The 21,179-nt window shown below is 35.6% G+C and overlaps 1 protein-coding gene across 1 annotated transcript in view; it reads left to right on the top strand.

Annotated features, from left to right (window-relative positions):
- The window catches only part of Nox4 (NADPH oxidase 4), a 194,983-nt gene that overhangs the window by 17,568 nt on the left and 156,236 nt on the right, over positions 1-21,179 (top strand). The window lies entirely within an intron of this gene.

Genomic DNA, 21,179 nt, shown 5'->3' with positions numbered 1-21,179 from the left:
TTCTGTATGAAGCTTTATCAAAATACATTATTGGCTTTTTAAGTAAGTTCTTTGCCAAAATGTCATTTTGTTTATTTATTTATTTATTTATTTATTGTTGTGATGCTGGGGATTGAACTATGGCATAACAAATGTTAAGCACATGCCATACCACTAAATTACATCCCAAGTACTCATGTTTTATTCTTAAATATAATTGCTCCCATGGAATAGTCAAATTCATAGCCCTATTATAATTTATTAATGATAAAAAGCAAACATTCAAATTAGAATGATGGGCTTTATGGATATATGAAAAAATTGTTCTGATTTTCTGCCATATATAATTTTGATTATGCTAAAGATATTAAAAATTCCTACCATTGCCTTGGAAAATTGTATAATCTTCTTTTTGTGGTTGTCTATTTCTGTTCATATATTTGTCTCATGACTAATTTTCTTTGACTTTTTTTTACTCAGAGCATATTTTAGCAAGAGTACTTTTGGATATAAATTTCCTTATTAGTGATCATGCACTTTAAAGTCCTCAAAAATAGGGAGTTTGGGCTTTGCCATTTGTCTGTACTGCCACTTGGTAGTTTTTTAGGGGAGATAGGAGGTAAACAGGTAAACAGTTACAATATAAAGAGTTAAGTGCCCTACGAGAGATATGGTAAAAGGTGAAAACAAATTACTGAGACAGATGCTCACATCTGTTAGCATATGTGAAGAAGAGGGAAAATTTGAGGTGTAAGTGAGGACAGGAAATGGGGTTCAGTTAATCTCAAACTGAACTGAGCCACATGACATAAAAGTATAGCCAAGTGGGCTGGGGATGTGGCTCAAGCGGTAGCTCGCTTGCCTGGCACGTGTACGGCCCGGGTTCGATCCTCAGCACCACATACAAACAATGATGTTGTGTCCGCCAATAACTAAAAAGTAAATATTAAAAAATCTCTCTCTCTCTCTCTCTCTCTCTCTCTCTCTCTCTCTCTCTCTCTCCCTCTATCACTCTCTCTTTAAAAAAAAAAAAAAAAGTATAGCCAAGTGGCCTGATAGTATGATCAAATCAATTTGATTTGTTTAAACCCATGGAATATGAGATGGAACAGAAAAAAAAATTGTTGGACTAGATGACATATGTTGTCTCATCAGTGAGCTAGCCTATGGGATTTTTCTTCAAACTGAGTACTGCTCATTTCCTAAGCAAATCTTGATTGCCAGAATGACAGCAGGAGTGGGGGAGAGTAGGGGAATATTTGCTATCTTTGAGCAATAAGATGAAAAGTGTAGGTCTTGAGTGCTGATCCTAGATCTGAGCCAGATTTCTTGGGTAGTCATGTTAAATATTCTCTGTTTTTGAACTAAGGTCATTGAAGGATCATCTCTTAGGCTTATTCATTCATCCATCATATAATTACTAAAAGTCTAGAACTTTCTTTGAATTCTTTAGAGGCAGATGAATGAAATGAAAGTTCAGCTTTCACACCTTTAATTTCAATGCCACCTTTCAGAGATAAAGATGGAAAGACAGCATGGCAAGAGTGATCTGCAACAAACTATGTCATAACAGCATTTACATTCTGAAACTGGATCAGATTTTTAGAGGGTTGGGAAATAGAATGATGATAATAACATATGTTGACTTCTAACTACATTTAGGCACTGCACTGAATTCTATATTTGCTCACTTGATGTTTATACAACCTTTTGGTATGAATTTGTTATTGTTGTTATGTTTTGCAGGTGAGGAAAATGAGACTGAGATAGGGAAAGAGAATTACCTAAGGCCGCACAGCTAGTGGAGGGGCTTAGTTCACACTTACATTTGTCTGCCATCAAAATTATTCTAAAACAGTGACTACCAAGCCTGACCCGTACCTCAGACAGAAGTCAGAATTTCAGAAAGTGCAGCAAATATATGCTTGTTTTAAATTTTCTATCTGTAGTCAGATTTGGGAAGCCCTTGTGAAGATATGCATAAAATTACAGGAAAATATATTTTCTGGAGGGAAAATATAAGCAACTGTAAGAGTAAGAAAGTATTATGGGGTTGGGGTTGTAGCTCAGTGGCAGAGCACTTGCCTCACACTTGTGAGGCACTGGGTTCGGTCCTCAGCACCACATAAAAATAAACAAACAAAGATATTGTGTTCATCTATAACTAAAAAAGAAAAATAATAATGAAAGTATTGTGTTTTGCAAAGAAGAGGCGCTTGACTCACCTTTCTTTCTTGGATTGATGTGTGGGTAGGGCAATGACACTGTGGCGGGTGGACCTGGGTTCCTATCCTTGCTTCTTTATAAACTGCTAGTGTAAGTATAGGCACACAGGAGTATGGTCTGATAGCTTGTTAGCCTGTGTGAGAGAGTTCTGTGGCTCTAAAATGTGTAAGAATTAGGTATTGTATAGGCTGCACTTGATTTGATCAAAAATACCTCTTTGGGAGAGAAGTCGGTAAAATTGACCTTAAAGAGCTCAAATTTGCTTATTTTTGGACAAACACAAATACCAAATCACAATACAAAAATATTTTATAAACCTGTTGTGTTATTTTTACTTTTCTGTTTTTTTCTGGAAATGGCTTATTGTTGATTCCCCAAGAGGAACCTAGAAAAATGACCAATTATTTAAGTCTACTATTAATACCTTTCTGGTGTTTTCAAATCCCTCTATAGAATAGTTTCTATAAGTATTTGCATGTCACATGTCATATTATATTCCCTTAAATTGTTAAGCAAATTCTCAAGTGACAGCAAAATGTTTGCTTGAAAATTAACTTACCAGAAAGTTAGTTTGCCAGTCCTCACTACAGTCAGCTATTTCATGGGAGTTGTTACATTTTAATAGCTTTGTCAAGAACTTGTTTGAAGATGTGGAAAGCATGAATGTAAAATTTTTATTTAGCTGAGTCAAAGTTGAGAGGGAAAAAAGTTGGAATAGGATTCACATCCAATATAATTTAATGGACTGAAGCCAATAAATTATATACTTGCTGTCTCCCACCACAAGTTTTCTTTCTAGTATAGGAAAGAAGGATCATTTATTGATAGCAAGTCATGTAAAGGAAATAAATACATTGTAAACTCAGGAAGAGCCATTGTGTTACATAATTGCTATATAACATAACAATCTTAGTATTGTCAAATGGCATCCTAGAGAGATGATGCTCTTCAGTACCACTATGTATGATCAATCTGTGTCAAGACTGTGCTTAATAAGGTGCATTGGGAAGTGTCATCAAGATGGAGAGCTTATTAAAATTACAACAGTAGCTGTAGAGGCACCTAATTATATTCACGAAGAAAACAAGACTGGGCTAGGAAACCATATCCCTTTTATGTTCATTTTTTAAATGTCTGTTTTAGAAAAAATACTATTCAGAGGAGTTCTGTGGTGAAATTACAGAGACAGAAATTCTATCTCAGTGTCAGAAAATACAATGGAAGTTTTTGAGTGGGACAGCCAGCTGTCTCTGGAAGAATTCAATCAGAGGTTACCTATGGTTGGAGACTATCAGAGAAGAGATTTAGATGCTGGGTAGGAGATAGAGGTGGGTGAGGCCCTTTTCCAAATTAAAAATCATATGTTTTTAATAAAGTATTTGATAAAATAAATGTACTAGTAAGTTAAATATTTGGTCAAAACTGAATATCTTCTGTATGTAAGATTCAAATATAATTAGCTTTAAAAGTTATTCTTGTATTTAACAAAGTTTCATTTCTGTGATTATTAACTGCATAAAGTAACATAATTGCCAAAAATTGCTCCCTTCCAATCTGTTCTCCACACTTCATTGAGAGTAATCATTATTAAATAATAATCTCTTCAGTACCATTTTCTGTTTAAATACAGTGTCTGTGCCATGTGCGCCCTGCTAGCAAGCCGGTCAACCCACGTGTGTCGCCACCGGAACTGGGCGCCCGGACCTCCCCCGGAAGTTCCTTCCTACTATCCTTCCCCAACCAATGGGAACTCTTCCATTACATGAGTAACATGAGTCCCGTAACAGGCCGAGGTGAACAGCAGGAGTCCAATTTCCATATGAATGTAAAGCTTAACATAATCATATCATCTCAATGGCTAGCTGGCAGTCACCTAAACCAAAGGTACCATGTATCATAATACTTTTGCTGTGGCTCCTAGCATTTGCCCCCTTCTGTTTAATTAAACAACAGGCAATGTGGTTAGGGACCGTGCCTGTTAGGTATGTCCAATTCAACATATGATTCTTACCCATCATCAGAAAACTGACCTCTATGCGTCAGCCTCCTGGCTTAGGTTGATACCACTGCAATCGAATCATACCCATCACTGACTACCAGTCCAGTATATAGCCATACCTGTGGAATAGGCCTATGCACCAGTGGGGGGGTGAGGTTCTTTGCCTCACCTTTGTTGGCCCCCAAATTTGGCCTTGGTGTCGGTGGGGGGGTGAGGTTCTTTGCCTCACCTCAGTTGGCCCCCAAAATTAGACCATCACTAGTAGAAGGGAGGAGGATACATAAATGCCACGACATCAAGTCAATTGATGGCTCCTTAGGAAAAGTAGTAACACTGGTGACACATCAGCTAAGATATTTCAGCACTACCAATTCGCTGTATCAACAAATAGAGCACAATGCATACAAGTGATATGGCTCCTTAGGAAGAATAATAACACTGGTGACACATCAGCTAAGATATTTCAGCACTCCCAATTCGCTGTATCAACAAATAGAGCACAATGCATTCAAGTGATACATAGTCCAGGCTAGTTGTGTAAGCAGTTCAAAGTGAAGGAGTCTATCAATATGTCCATTTCCTCCCAAAGTAAATCAAGTCCTTGATTGAGCATTTCTTGTTGAGTTATATTGATTGATGTATCAGTTTATACAGTTTACTGTGATAGTTATCATAGGAGCTGTAGTCTGGTTTTATCTTAGTCTTCACCGGCACTGGGATGGAGATGGGAATTCTGGCCATGATGCTAAAGAGACATTATCCTGAACAGAATTATTAAATATAATGAAAAGGAAAGGTGAAAGTAAACAAATAGATCTGTTAACCACCTTTAAAAACAAATTTTTAACAGCTGTTTACCTAATTTAAATTAAACCATTGAAATCACGTGAATAAAAAAAAAATTTTTTTTGGATCCATTTATACATGAGCGCTCCTCATAAATGAAATATGGACATACACACATACAGACATACAACACAAAACAGTGCATACATAACATACAACACATAAGACAATAGTAAATAAAGGCCTTGTAGCTATACCTAGGTGAAATCTCCATTGCAATGTTTAAAAACTCCACAGTCAAAAAATAAAACTGATCAGAAAAACATTAACCTAGGTTTGTATGAGCTCAAAAAAAAAAAAAATAAAGTAAAATAAAATAAAATAAAATAGAACTTTATGATGTGGGAAAAATGCAAATAATAAAATAGATATTGAAAAAGGCACCGTGGTAAATCACTGTCGCAGATGTAAGAATAGCCAGGCTGGAACTCTGGATATCAGCTGTTATGGATTTGAGTCAAATCATCTTCTTTTTCTGTAGAAATTGTTTTAGTTAATCTCTCTGGAATCCAAATTGGTTGCTGTTCTTCCTGTGGAAAGACACAGACAGAGCCCCGACTCCAGACTATTACTGGGTCCGGGCCTTTCCATTGTCCTGTTAGAATATCTTTCCAAAGTACCTTAGGCTTATGTACATTTTTCGGATACATATGTCTTTCCGCAGCACTAAGTCCTGATGAATCCAAATTTAAAAAGTTTAGAGTAAAAAGGGTTATTTTAAGTTTATCTTTGGGGGATATATACCCCTTTCCAATTCCCTCCTTTTGTTTTAATAAGTACATTTTAATAGTTTGATGAGCTCTTTCAACTATGCCTTGTCCCTGTGGATTGTATGGGATTCCTGTTATATGAGTAATGCCAAATGATGAGCAAAATTGTTTAAAAGACTTGGAGGTGTAACCAGGACCGTTATCAGTTTTTAACTGTTTAGGAACACCCACAGTGGCAAAATTTTGTAAGCAATGAGCTATAACATCTTTAGTTTTTTCTCCGGGATGAAGGGAGCCCATCAAAAATCTAGAAGAAGTATCAACTGTAACATGTAAATATTTTAATTTTCCAAATTCTGGCAAGTGTGTGATGTCCATCTGCCAAATATGGTTAGGTATCAGTCCTCTAGGATTGACTCCAAGATTAACTTGTGGTAAAAATGTCACACAATTTTGACATTGTTTTATTATATGTCTGGCTTGTTCTTTAGTTATTTTAAAACGTTTTTGTAAAGTATTAGCATTGACATGGAACCTTTAATGAAAATTTATAGCTTCTTCTATTGTGGAGAAAATATGTATGTCATGTGTAGATTTATCTGCTAGTTCATTATCCAAACTAAGGGCTCCAGGCAATCCTGTATGTGCCCTGATATGTCCTATAAAGAATGGATCCTTTCTGTCCCAGATTAGACTTTGTATAGCAGAAAACAAAGAGAAAACAGTAGAGGAAGGAGAAATCCTACCAGCATCTTCAAGAGATACAATAGCATTAACTACATACTGACTATCAGAAAATAAATTAAATGCAGAATCTTTGAACATCATAAAAGATTGTAATACTGCATTGAGCTCTACCTTTTGAGCTGATTGTTTGGGTATTAAAAATGTAAAAGTTTGATCAGGAGTAACTACTGCTGCTGTACCATTGTTTGACCCATCAGTGAATATATTTGGAGCATTCATGATAGGGGTTTTTCTTGTCATTTTTGGAAAAACTACAGGATGCTTAGACCAAAAAGACAACAAAGGATTAGATGGCAAGTGATTATCAAATGAAACACTAGATTTACACATGATTATTGCCCAAGTATTTAACTCATTAGCTAACTCATCAATTTGATCCATAGTATATGGAGTAATAATTTTATTGGGAGAAATCCCAAACACTCCCTTTGCTGCTTTTATTCCTTTGAGTATTAATTGCCCTACAGCTTCAGGATATCTAGTAAGAATAGTATTAGGAGAATAAGATAAATGTATCCATAATAATGGACCTTCTTGCCAAAATACTCCTGTAGGAATATTTTTTGTTGGTAGTACAATAAATAGTAAAGGCAAACTTATATCAATTCTATCCAAATGCATATTTTCCATATATGTCTCAATGATTTTTAATGCCTTTCTTGCTTCAGGCGTTAACATGCGGGGTGAATTTGGATCTGATGGTCCTTTTAGAATATCAAATAAAGGTCCTAACTCTCCTGTTGGTATGCCTAGATAAGGCCTTATCCAATTTATGTCTCCCAATAACTTTTGAAAGTCATTAAGTGATTTGAGTTGATCTACTCGTATTTGAATTTTTGGTGGACGGACCATGGTTGAGGATAATAGAATTCCTAAATAATTAATTGGAAGATTTAATTGTACTTTATCTATTGCTATCTCTAGATTATAATTTTTTAATAAGTTTGTAAGTGTGGCATAACATTCTAGCAATGTGTTTTTATCTTTATGTGCCAATAACACATCATCCATATAGTGAAATATCTGTAGTTCAGGATTTTGATTTCTAAGTGGCTGGATTGCTTTATTAACATAAATTTGGCACATAGTTGGGCTGTTAGCCATCCCTTGAGGGAGTACTTTCCATTCATATCTCTGATCAGGACCTTCATGATTCAGTGCAGGGATAGTAAATGCAAAATGTGGACTATCCTCGAGATGAATTGGAATTGAAAAGAAACAATCTTTAATATCTATAGCTAAAACATGCCAGGTTTTTGGTAGAGCAGACAATTGGGGAATCCCTGATTGAGCAGGTCCCATAATAACCATCTCATTATTAATGGCTCTTAAATCTTGTAATAATCTCCATTTACCAGATTTCTTTTTAATGACAAAAATGGGAGTATTATGGGGAGATACGGAAGGTTGTATATATCCTTCCGCTAATTGCTGTTTGACCAGGTTATGGGCTACTTGTATCTTTTCTTTAGTTAGGGGCCACTGAGGAACCCACACTGGTCTTTCTGATTTCCAAGTAATTTTGATTGTCTCAGTGGCCCTTTTTGAAAACCCAATCCATGTTTATTTATTTCTTGATCTATTTGAATTGGTGCTGTCATATCTTGTTCTTGTTCTCTTAATCTTTTTTCTTTCCTAAAACCTTGTTTTGCCCTAGTAGTGGGCGCATTAGGATTGACGTTATTTGTTAATGTCAATCCTAATTGATCTAGGACATCTCGTCCCCATCAATTTATGGGGAGATGGTCCAATACATCGGGCTGTATAGTCCCTTCATATCCTTCAGGATCCCTCCAATCTAATACCATAGCACTTCTATGGGGATTTATTGCCACTCCTCGGCCTCTAAGCGTTTGAGTGGCTTGTTGCAATGGCCCGTGCCTTGGCCATTCCTGGCGAGATATGATGCTGAGGTCAGCACCTGTGTCCAGCAGCCCATTAAAGTCATGTCCTTGAATATTTAATTTTAGCATAGGGCGAGAATCTAAATTTAAAGATAGCATAGCCCAATCTACACCTGTGGAGCCTAATCCCTTAGAACCTCTTTCTACATTACAACTGGAAAATTTATCATGTAGGCTGGGTATTATTAATAACTGTGCTATTCTATCTCCTGATGAAATTACTGATATACCTCTTGGAGAACTAGCTATAATTTTTATTTCACCTTCATAATCGGGATCAGTTACCCCAGGACTTATCATAAGTCCTTTTAGTGTAGAAGAACTGCGTCCCAATAATAAGCCTACTGTTCCCTGGGGAAGATGTCCTTTTACTCCTGTGGGAATGATTTGAACTCCCATCTCTGGAGTTAATACTGCTCTGGCAGAGGCACAGATGTACAACCCTGCGCTCCCTCTAGTTTATCTAATGAGGAATCTAATGGATAATGCGTCCTGGGCACTACCTTGATGGTGCTGTTGGGTTCCTCCATTGCCCCGTATATTTGTGGTTTTGGGCCCCGGGGCATTGGGCCTTCCAATCCGTTTTTTGGCAATGGAGCCTGATACCTTTCTACATGATTTCGTGGGTAAGCACTTGGTCCTTGCCCATTTTTTGATAATGGAATACCCTCTATGGTGGTTTGAGAACGGCATTCATTAGCCCAATGTCTCCCTCTATGGCATTGTGGGCAAATACCTGGGATTCTATTCCTTTGATACATAGCTTTGTTAAACCCTCCTCCCATGGGGCAATTCCTTTTAAAATGTCCTGTTTGATTGCAATTATAGCATGTTTTTGGCTTGGCATCTAAATCCTGTTTTACTGCTGCTAAGACTTGCCCTTGTTCATTAATGTCTCTACATAATTTAATATATGTGTTTAAATCTTCATGTTTCCATGGTCTAATGCCCTCTCTGCAGCAATGATTTGCTTGGTCATAAGCCAGTTGTTTTATAAATGGCATTGCTTGTTCTGTATTTTCAAATATCTTAGAGGCTGTCTGAATAAGTCTATCTACAAAATCAGTGTAGGTTTCATTAGTTCCTTGTATTACCTTAGATAGTTGACCTTGTAAATCTCTTTGTCTTTGCAAAGTTTTCTATGCTCTAATTGCATCTATAGCAATCTGTGCGTATACACTAGGGTCATATCCAATCTGTTGCCCCTGACCCTCATAAGTTCCTTTTCCTAATAGCATTTGCATATTTCTTTCAGGGTAACCGGCTACTGCATTTTGCCTAGCTGTCTCCATGCAGAATTCCTCATTGGCAATTTTCCATAATAAATATTGTCCTCCATTTAGCACAGAGCGACACACATTAGCCCAATCTGTTGGTGTTAAGTCCCAGTTGGTAATAGATTCGACCATGCTGATTGTAAAGGGGGCTTGAGGCCCATAGGTTGCTATAGCTTCCTTTAATTGCTTTATTATTTTGAAATCTAAAGGACGGTAAACTCGTTGCCTTTCCGCTCACTCAAGTACAGGGCATGTTAACTCTTGGGGTCCTGCCTCAGGATTCTGTCCATCAACTTTGGAAACTGAGGGCCGCTCAGCTTCAGGTAGAGTTGTTGGTTGAATTACGCCCTCTGGTGATAGAACGGAGTTAGTAGCAGCCTCCCTACCTGATGGCTGTTTTTCCCCTGAGCTTGCTTTCTTCAAATTTCTCTCTGTCTGACTAGCTTGAGGGACCTTTTCTTTTGCTTGACCTAATATGTTTTCTAGCATAGCCTGGACCTCTAACAATTTACTTAACAGTTTTTCGGTTTGTTTTTTATTAGATTCTAATCTACTATAAAGGTAATGTAACCCAATAAGGTAGGATAGAAGAAAGCCAAAACAGAATGAGACAAAAACGGAGAGGAGAATGGTTATATCAATTTTCTCTCTCTCAGGGCCGAATAACTTCAAACTTTGAGCCAACCATTTTTTTCCAGTTCGCCTGAAAAAATTCTAAGGCTAGGGAGCTTGAAATAAAAGCAAAATAAATCAAAATAAGAATACACATTCTGTCGCCTTTCCTCCGCGGCGAGCGAATATTCACCTCTAATTTTCGGGCGTTCCCCGTACGGGCCACCAAATGCCGCAACCCAGCTGGGCACAGAAACACGAGCCGCCGCAACCCGGTTGGGCACAGAAACACAAGCCGCTCAACCCAGCTGGGCACAGAAACACGAACCGCTGCAACCCAGCTGGGCACAGAAACACAAGCCGTTCAAGCGGGAAACAAAGCTTTATTTAACAAAGCCGCCAGCGTCCCGTGTGCGCCCTGCTAGCAAGCCGGTCGACCCACATGTGTCGCCACCGGAACTGGGCGCCCGGACCTCCCCCCGGAAGTTCCTTCCTACTATCCTTCCCCAACCAATGGGAACTCTCCTATTACATGAGTAACATGAGTAACATGAGTCCTGTAACAGGCTGAGGTGAACAGCAGGAGTCCAATTTCCATATGAATGTAAAGCTTAACATAATCATATCATCTCAATGGCTAGCTGGCAGTCACCTAAACCAAAGGTACCATGTATCATAATACTTTTGCTGTGGCTCCTAGCACTCTGCTCTGAAAGTTTGTGCTCTCCAAATACATATATTGAAGACCTAACCCCAAGGAAATAGTATTAGGAAGTGGGCCTTTGGGATAAACTGGTGATTAGGGAACTAACTAGGTTAGGGCCTTCCATGGTTAGGACTAGCACTCTTGTCAAGGAGGCTTCAGAGAGCTAGCTAGCCATCATATGAGGAGTAAGAAAGTATTACCTATAAGGAGGTGGTCCTCACTAGACTGAGTCTGCCTTGAATCTGTAATTTCAAGCCTTCAAAATTGTAGGAAATAAATGTTAGTTGTTATAAACCACCCAATGTATGGTTGTTACAGCATCTCAAGCACAGTAAGGTACTGTGCTTTGATTTTAGCCTAAAGACACATTCTTACCACAGCCTGCAAAATCCAGCGAGGGCTCCCACCTGCTTCTCCAGCTTCCTGTAGCCTCCCCCTCCACTATACCCCCACCATATTGGCCTACTTTAAATTTTTTATGGACACGTTCCCATTTGCTACATTTCATTTATCATAGTGTTTTCTCCTACGTGCATGGTCTTCTCATTCTTAGGTTGCTTTGACTCTCCCTCTCCAGGACTCAGTTTATTTTTTTCACTTCATTAGGGAAGACTTACTGATTTCCCATTCGGACCTCATTTCCTGGTACAAGAAATTTATCACTGCATTTATCACTGCTACAATTCACATTTGCATATGTAGCCATTTGATTAATACCTATTTTCCCTAATAAAATATGGGGATACTAGGGAAAGGGCATTTTCTATTTTTAGTTCATTCCTGGTATCCTGTAATCTGTGCACATCACAATAAATACATGTTGAATAAATAATGTAAGTGGAAGAGATAACTTTTACTGTAGAACTATAGAAAAGAGGTTAGAGAAAGGATATCATAGAGTGGCACTAAGACTCTAAGTTACTTTTTATACTACTTATATTTTAGACTGTTAAAGTATCAGTTAATTAGCTCATGATTCATAGCTGTTAAGAAGGATCTTAAGAATAGCATTTAAGATAAGAAGATACATGTTTGAGATTTTAGGACAATAACCATATATTTGTACTCTCAAAATGTTATATTCTTTTATAATTTTCTTCAAATGGTGTGACTTGTTATAAATTTTATAGCACTGTTTTAATTTGAGCTTCTGCAACAAAATGTCATAGAGTTGTTGGCTTAATCAATAAACATTTGTTTCTTACAGTTCTTGAGGCTAGGAAATCCAAGATCAAGATGCCAATAGGTCCACATTTGGAGAAGGCTCCCTTCCTAGTTTGCTGATGGCTACCTTCCTGCTGTACCTTAACATCAAGATGATGATAGCAAGAGAGAGAGATGGAGACAGAACAAGCTCTAGTTAGTTCCTCTTCTCAAAAGGTCACTAATCCTAACATGGGGGTACTATCCTGTCACCTAATCTAAAGCTAATTATATCCCAGAGGCTCTATCCCAAAGTCTTTTACACTGAGAATTGGGGGCTCAACAAATAAATTTTGGGGATAAAACATGCACTCCATATAAAGGATTGACAAATGAGATATTCTCAACCATGTCTCATACAGGTGATGGAAATGGAGTTCCCCTCAGTGGAGTGGACTGGTTGAGAAATAACAGCTAGGAAAAATAGAAAGGTAAAAAAACCACAGAACACAGAAAGTAGTTTCAAAAGTAGAAGCAGAACAGGCAAGCCTATCAGACAGATCGAACTGCTAGACTATGGCAAAATGGAGCCCGAGTCTGCTTTATATATTTTGGGAAACATCAAAGGCCATCCATAGGATGTTCTCCAAGAGAGATTAAAAGTGGGCTGTCCAGTTCCCAAAGGGTCCAGAGCTACTATGAGGGATCTTCCTAGCAGAGTGGATATAAAGAACAGATGCATTGGTCAATCTCTTGCCATGGAGAGCCATAGATAGTTCACAATGCCTAACCTAAACCTAACCCTGGGTACCATACTGAGAGAAGACCCCCAAATAATTCACAGATGGCTTCCTGCAGGACTTGAAATGTGAAAATAACACTGCCATCTAGTGTCAGCTAACTGATGAGATCTGAAAACAAGTAGCAGGTAAGGGTAAAAGAAATGGTTCAGCTAGGGTGGGGTGAAAACAGGGGGCAGTGTTTCGTTTTAGTGAAAATTTGAGGTAGTTGGTGCTTATGGAGCTTATGGATTCATAGTGACTAAGTGGAGAAAGTGTACTTAGCTACTAGAATAGTGCCCATGTAGAAATCAGATAAAATATTTTCTTACAATTGTGTCATTGAACATGGCTCCATCTCCATTTTTTCTCTTTCTTCTTCGTTCGCATCTGAAAGAACATTTGTACTCTGAGAATCTGGTAAAACATAACTTTTATTCCTAGTTTAAAGTAATAAGAATATTCAGGAACAAACGTGAAGAAATCGATCTTTCGTAAAATTTCCATTTGGATTTTTTGGCTTCATAAGGAAAAGATAGAATGCCAAAATAAACTCCAAGGGGGCACTTAAAGCCAATTTGAATTACATTACTCTTTGATTTAATGTAAACACAACAATTAAACAATTCTACACATTCAGCAAATAGTTAGAAAAATAGAAGTGTACAGATTTCCTTTGAAGTACTGAATTGTAATTTATTTGGACCTCTTAAATTTTCAACTTTTTGATAGATTTTTTTTGCTGATTTATTTTAAATAAACTTATTTTCATGATATATTAAAATTGCAGGTAAAATCATTATCTAAAAATTACTTAAGCCAAAATTTTCTTATCATTTGCATATATTATATTAAAAGAAATATCAATTATCTTATTTCTTTGGAGGCATGGATAAACAACAAGTAATCCCATCATTCTTAAATGATTATAACTTTGCTGATTGAGGTGAGAAAATTATATTTAAAATCTTTATTAGATGGTCCAGAGAGGATTATTTTTATTCATTGACTCTCTAATATAAAATGTATGGTATTCTAAGTTGTTCTAACTCATAATGTAGGAACAGCCTAAATTTATTGTTTTTTGGATCTTTCAATGAAAAATTATTGCTTTCTTGACAAACACTAATTATTATCCTGTCTCTTCTTCAGGAACAATATTTCATTCGTTGGCAATAAACACTGTGTAAAAGACTTGATATTTTGCCAAGTGTTTGTGACTCTAAGGAGCACAAATAAATGAAAGATAATAAAATTATATGCTTTATTCATATTCTTAGTATCTGTAGAGTCATCTTGTGCCTACTTCAGGATACATGTACACATAGTATCCCATCTTGTTTCCCGTGATATACTATTTGTATAAAGAATGTAGATAGTACTAGACAACAGCAGTGACCATCTAGCAAGAGTATGATTTAAAATGATTTCCCCCAAAGAGTTGTATCAATACCTAATGCTTATGTTTCTTTGAAAATATGTGGTGCAATATGGGTATATTTAATGTATACGAGGTACAGCTGATCTGAAATGTAGAATTCAGTGATAGCCCAGAATACACTGTTTCTACTATTAATACCTAGTGTTCTTTGAGTTCTTGCAATGTAACAGACATTGAATTAAGTAATTTTATACACACACACACATCACTTTAAAGTGATATTAAGTGATATATATATTTCTTTTATTGGCTTATTTTAAATGACAGAATCTAATTACTATTAGTCCTCAGTTCCTAACATAGTCTATTAATTTAGGCATGAACCTCATTGATGTTTCTATACATCACTTAAAAATATTGACTACTACTCTAGTATACTCTCCTATGATTTAAATTAATTTGTTTATAGAGTGTTTGGATTTTCTATGATGTTATATTTGTTATATTTTTATTTTATTTGGATGAGGCTGTGTCAGTTTTGCATCTTTTCAGTTATAATCTTGGTTTTAGAATTCTTTCTCTTTTTATTAGCACTGGGGATTGAACTCAGTGGTGCTTTGTCAACGAACTACTTCCCAGTCCTTTCTAATTTTAAATTTTGAGACAGAATGTCACTAAGTTTCTGAAGCTGGCCTTGAATTGTGATACTCCTGCACTGACCTCCTGAGTAGCTAAGATTACAGGTGTGCACCACAACCCAGTCTGATTTTTATTTAAATAGGCTTATCATCTTCGATACATATGATATAATGAAAACACATGGTTGCACCTAGAATTAAAACATTATGAGTACTATACAACTATGCATTTGATCCTTCTTTATCATCTAACTGTCTTGTCTTCCTCGTTTTCTACTAGTTCACTATTATTCTGAAGTTTGGGTTCTTCATTTCTCTGCCATTTGAAAAAGTAGTTTTAATTTATGTGCATACATAAATTAAATACATGTATATTTAATGTGTTAGCTTTTTTTGCTTGATTTTAAGATTTTTGTGTCTTGAGAAATTCTCATCTATGATGATGTGCTAAAGATTTACATATATGTTTATTAAAAATTTCAATTTTGTTTTTGATATTTAAGTCCTTAATCAATTCAGGAACTAATGTATTGGAGAGGTTTGAAATAGAAAAGTCATCTCTTTTTTTACATATGCAAAACCAATTTTCCCCTTAATTGAATAGACATTTCTTTTTCCAGTATTATAGATGGTGTCTGCCCTATGTCTATATTAGCTACCATAGTTCAAAATATTTTTTTTCTTTTTATGGGTCTTTGTTTTGTTCTACTAGTAATTTGTCTATCAACAAAAAAACCTTAAACTACTAAACTACTATGATTTTATAAGTCCCATTTTATAGACTGAATTTTTCCTCCTTTTTTAGTGTTTTAATAATTTTGCTTTTCCATATACATTTTAAAATAGGCTTGTGAAGTTTCAGAAAAAAAATACCCTGATGCAGTTTTGATTGGAGGTGTACTAAGTATATAAATGGATTTTTGAGAGACTGGCTTCTTAACAATGTTAAATTGTTCTATCAAAACCATGGCATATCACAACAATCCTTAGGCCTTCTTTTTTTTTTTTTAAGTTTTGTTTATTTATTTTTTTAAAGAGAGAGAGAGATTTTTTTTAATATTTATTTTTTAGTTTTCAGTGGACACAACATCTTTATTTTTTTTTTGAGAGAGAAGTTTTTTAATATTTATTTTTTTTTTAGTTTTTGGTGGACACAACATCTTTATTTTTTTATTTGTATGTGGTGCTGAGGATGGAACCCAGAGCCCCACGCATGCCAGGCGAGCGCGCTACCGCTTGAGCCACATCCCCAGCCCTTATTTATTTTTTACATACAGAATTTATACTTCTTTTGTTAAACTTATTTTTTTTTAAATTTTTTTACCTTCATTTGACTTATTTATTTATATATGGTGCTGAGGATCAAACCCATGGCCTCGCATTTGCTAGGTGAATGCTCTACTGCTGAACCACAACCCCAGCCCTGTTAAACTTATTTAAAGAAAAATTATAATTTTATTGTTCATATAAAATGAAATATTAAAAATAAATTTGTAAAAATATTTGCTGGTATCATATAGCAATGCTCTTAGCTTTTTAGTATTGAATATATATCCTGCCACTGCCGACTCCTATGATTTATCTTAATTTGTTTATAAGGGTTTTAAATTTTCTGTTTTAATCTTTGTTTTGTTTTCATTTTGGGGGGGTGAATAGTGTTATTTTTGTATCTTTTAAATTAGAATCTTAGTTCAATAATATTTTTTGAGTATGAGCTTATTGGCTTCAAAACTGCTAGTTTAAAAAAAATAATGAATTTTAAATCATTGTTTGTTCCTAATATTTAAGTTAATTACATTTTTAGAGAAAGTGATCTGTATGGTACCTATATTTTGAATTGTGTATTGGTATCAGTTTTATCTCCCATTCTTCAAAAAAGTTTATAATTTGTTTGTAGCCAGTCATCTAACAAATGATACGGTTAGACATCTCAAAAGGAAAAAGAAAACTTGTTTGAATCTAAAATTTGTACTTCTAACAATTTACTATGAAATTAAAGAATATATTCTATATTGCCTTTTGAAATACGTCTTTGGTTTTGTAGCCTGAAATATCTGATAAGTATTTGATGAAAGCTGACCTCCATTTTGGTGTCTTAGTTTTGTTTTGATGTTCTTACAAATTATCATACATATGGTAGTTTAAAACAATACAAATTTATTATTTTGTAGTTCTGTAGGTCAGAAACTTAGCAGTTGATTTCTCTACTCCAAAGTTCACAGGCTGAAATGAATATGTCAACTGCGTTCTTGGTGAGGTTCTGGGAAATACCTGCCTCTAAGATTATTTGGGGTGTTACCAAAATACAGTCCCTTGCAGACAGAAGACTGAAGTCTTCTTTTTCTTGCTGGTTGCCAGTCAAGGCTTCTCATTATCCTTACACAGGGGCCCCTACATATCAACCAGTGAATCCTATTTATAGAATTTCTCTGACATCCCTTTCTGCTCACTCTCTGTTGCCTCCAGTGCAGAAGGTTCTCAGCTCTTAAATGCTCACATGATTAGATTGAATCCACCTGGGTAATTTAAAGTACTCTCTCTATGGTTAAGAACCATAACCTTAATCACATCTATAAAGTCCCTTTTGATAAATAAAGCAACTATTCACAAGTTTTTTAATTTTTAATTTTTTAAAATTTTGAGACAGGGTCTTGCTAAGTTGCTTAAAGTCTCCCTAAGTAGCTGTGGCTGGCTTTGAGCTTGAAATCCTCAACCGTTGGGATTACAGGTGCGTGCCCCCATGTCTGCCTTAGTACCCATTTTGATGGATAAATTTTTATAAAAATTCTGAGGGGAATAATAATGGAACTAATAATTTTTTGAGGTGTCTAGTGAAAGATAGATTTTTCTCCTTTATACACATTTATGGCATTGCATTCATGTAAGTAGAGAAACTTCATCTTTCTGATGATAGTAGGGACTTTCTGTGACCACTTCCTAATGTTTTCCCATGATACTGTGAGCTATTTTAAAATAATTGGTAGACATAGAGGATTCCTGAATAAAATCATCTGAAGATTATAAATATATGAACCAAGTGCAGTGTTGTAACCAAAGGAGATGATTATCAAAGCATGATACATGTGTTTAAAAATTCAGTGCACATCCATATTATTGGGTATAGCCATTGTGTTAGGGTTAAGGATTCAAAGCTGTAAACACCAGAATGTTGCATTTGAGGAACTTGCAACATGGTATGAATAAGGAGTAGAAAAGTATAAACCAATTTCTGCCTTCCTAGATCCTAGAGTTGAGAGGTAGTTATAAAGAGGGTTCAGGTACCTTTGGGACATCTGCCTCTCTAGGACTGACCTTGTGAGAGAGTATGTAAGAATCAAGGCCATACAGTGGAGCTCAAAGAAGTTTGAGTCTAATCAGATACAAACATTTTTATGAATATACCAACTGAAGAGGAAGTGGTGCTAGCTAGGGTTACAGGGGTATTTCAAACCCAAGGAATGAAGTGAAGCAATTGCACTTGATGGGAGTTAAAATTCAAGACCTTGTCTTGACTAAGGAACTCCGCTGGCATCAAAGTCATAATGTATATGGCCCAAGGGGGCTATAGGAACAGGCTTTCCCTATCTTTAATAGTAGTTTTCCTTGCATAACCTTCTGGGCCTATTTTTTTTTGTTGTTGTCTTTTTGGTCTTGATTTTAACCCAAGATGAAGATAATCCCCCAGTCTAAGGCACAGAGTTTATCTTCTACTAGTTGTATGACCTTGGGGGAAGGTTTCAGCCTCTAAGATCCTTATGTAACTCAGTTGTGAAATGAGTATAATCCTTTGTATCTTGTAACATTTTGAAAAGATGTCCTGTGGTCCATTAAAGGCACCTGTGCAGCGCCTGTTCTGTGTTAGAGGGTAGGAAATGAAAAGCCTCTTGTTAGTTCTTCCTCACTGTGTCAGCTTTCTGCACATGAGATCATGTTGTTGTCACTTTTTAATTTAAGCATATTTAGAATAATTTTGTTTCTAAATATGAAAATTAATTTTAAATCCAGTTTGGTCAGTAAATTTATAGATATAAAATTCTGTTTACGCATTATAATTTAATGATTGCTTTTGTTTTATAATTTATGAACAATACAATTTAGCTAACAAGTTTATGACTATGATTTTTATCCCAGGTGTCATATTAGAATTATCTGGGAAGCTTTCAGAAATGTTGGTATCCAGGCACTACCCCAAAGCATTAAATTCAGAATTTTTGGTTGTGGGTATAATTATTTTTATTTAGTAAATGTTCTTTATCTCTGAAATGGCAATAATACTGTGTACTGAGCCTATGTTACAGAGCTGATCTGAGGATTACATTAAAAATCTATTCAAAATCAATTAATTACATGAGAACTAAAATAAAATGTAAAGTGATCTTAAACATTTTAGAACTATTTTTCCTGTCCTTGAAGGGCTTACCCTTTACTTAGAGAAATAGGCCAAAACATAAAATGTTTAAAGTAACATGCCACATACTAAACGGAAGTAAAGAAGAATAAGAGTGCTAGGAATCCCCTCCAAACCCTCAGTGTGTAGGCAATCCTAATGGACATATTGTTGTGGCCTTCTCTAATAATCTCAAATATTTGTACCTCTAATTTTTCTAATTATAAAAAAAAACAAGAATAATAATCATCTAGTTGATGGAGAAGCATATAAGGAGAGAAATTTTATCTAGACTGGTTGTCTACATTTCCTTTCTTCAAATGTAAATTCAAGTTGTTTAACAAAATATCTATTGCCTACTATGTGCCTTCTGGGCATTGTCTTTTAAAAAACCAACTTGAAGAGGAAGTCTAAAGTGATTATTCATGTCATAGACACTCTATCTAGAACCTCTGAGTTTCAATTTTGGCTCCACAACATCTTTTTTTGTTGTTGTTGTTTTACGTTAGGTCTTAATGTTACTCTTATTACTATTATAACATTATAATCATAATGTCACATTCCCCTTTATATAAGAGTAATCCTAAAAAGCTATTAATTATTTCTCAGAGTTATAGGAGAAGATTTGATATGTTAATAAATGAAATATGTTCAAAATAACTGTGCTTGGCCAGTAATAGTAGTTAACTGTGTATTTGCTAACACCACTGTATTATATTCTATAATATTCATTTATTTTTGTAATTAGAAATTATTTTGTAATCAGAAATTAACTGACCAAATGGAAATAGTGCACAAAAAACACTTATGTCCTGCTTCCAAGACATACCCAAATATATGAATTGCAGTTTTCTAAGGCACCATCTCATTTAAGATTGAACATCTCAAACAACATGAATGAACCTAGAGGACATTGTGCATAGTGAATGAAGCCAAACACAGAAAGAGAACTGCTGTATGATATTGCTTATTGTTAGAATCTAAAAAAGTAGAGGGCTGAGGTTGTGCTCAGTGATAGAGCACTTGCCTAAAAAAGTAGAGTTCTTGGAGATAGAGAGTAGAGTGATTACTAGAGACTTCGGGCAGGGTGGTGGCAGGTGCAGAAAAAGGAGATGTTGATTGAAGGGTGCAAAGTTTCAGACAGGAGGAATAGGTTCTTATGATGTATTGCACAATGGTGACTAATAATAATTCGTAGCAAGTTTCAAAATAGCAAAAAGTAGATTTTAAATGGTCTTACTACTAGGGTATGATAAGTATTTATTTGAGGTGAAACATATCTATTGGCCTGGTTTGATCATTCTGCAATGTATCTACATGTTAAAAGATCACATCGTACCCCATAAATATATACAGTAAATAAAAATAAAATGAATCTTAAAAAGAGAAGATTGAAAGAGTGTTAAACAGACATTATAATAAAGTAAGGACAGAAAGCAGTGAGAGTGTATATAATAGAGGCAACTCTCCTGCTTTCAGGTCTGGAGTAAGTAGAGCTTACTTAGAAACCTGGGGATGAAGAGTTAGTGAGGTGAAGAGCTTGCAGGCAGGTAATGTAGTGTAAAGGAGTGGCTTATGCTCAGGGAATTTCAGAGGGAGGATACAAATGAAAGCTCTTTAAAGTTTTGAGGGTATATCAGTGAATAAAAGATCCAATGCCACATGAATGTGGAGTTGCAGAAAACAGTGCTGAGATTCTCTCTCTCTCTCGAGCTCTCAAAACCTAGACAGTGAGGACAAAACAAGAAATCGAACTGGAAGAATGTACTCATTTGATAACAACACTAGCTGACATGAGAGGAGAACTAAGTTTTATAGCCATTCCGAGCATAAAGAAACCAATTT

Source organism: Urocitellus parryii, chromosome 4, assembly GCF_045843805.1.
Source record: "Urocitellus parryii isolate mUroPar1 chromosome 4, mUroPar1.hap1, whole genome shotgun sequence".
Taxonomy (NCBI): domain Eukaryota; kingdom Metazoa; phylum Chordata; class Mammalia; order Rodentia; family Sciuridae; genus Urocitellus; species Urocitellus parryii.
The sequence above is the reverse complement of the archived record's forward strand: the minus strand, read 5'-3'. Positions and strand labels throughout refer to the sequence as shown.